Here is a 654-nt window from a genome sequence, read left to right as displayed (position 1 = left end):
CCGGCTTTTTTACCATTTCAATTTTCCAGCATTCGGATCCTGTCGTTTTGGCGGTATATTTTAGTTGTATTCAATTGAAGTCTGTTGGTGGGGAAAATGGATTTGGAAACATAAATATGCGAAAGCAAAATTTAGTCTCTAAAAAAAAAAGTTATTCGTGTTCGCTTCATATCTATTCTCTTTTCGAGCGTGATATTTCGCAATTGGGACCGAAGCGAAAGAAGCTGTTCTTGGACATTCATAAAAATGCGCCAACCTTGGATTTCCACATATTAAACACCAGAATAACCCTCGTCCCCAAACACCTTGCGCATCTCGACCTTCATTGCCTCCTGTATCGCGGGTATGGAAAACAAAAGACGACCGCCCATGGGCTTACCAACGCCTAATATCCTTATCATTCCAACCAGTCCTTGACCTTATCTTAAACTGACCTGATATCCTGTTTAGAATAGAGCTGCGACCTTGCTCTCATTTAATGTATTAATCAGAAAGCCGATATGATTAGATTCCCACCTGACAGATAGAGGTGGTGGAAGGCAGCGATATTAACATATAGGCATAGATTACTGCGAGGATAACGGCGTACTTGCGTTTTTCATGCTATGGAAAATTTGTCAGCATTGCTCAGTATCTATTGTTAAAGGCTATTTT

The sequence above is a fragment of the Penaeus monodon genome, chromosome 34 (assembly GCF_015228065.2).
Source record: "Penaeus monodon isolate SGIC_2016 chromosome 34, NSTDA_Pmon_1, whole genome shotgun sequence".
NCBI classification, from domain to species: domain Eukaryota; kingdom Metazoa; phylum Arthropoda; class Malacostraca; order Decapoda; family Penaeidae; genus Penaeus; species Penaeus monodon.
The sequence above is the reverse complement of the archived record's forward strand: the minus strand, read 5'-3'. Positions refer to the sequence as shown.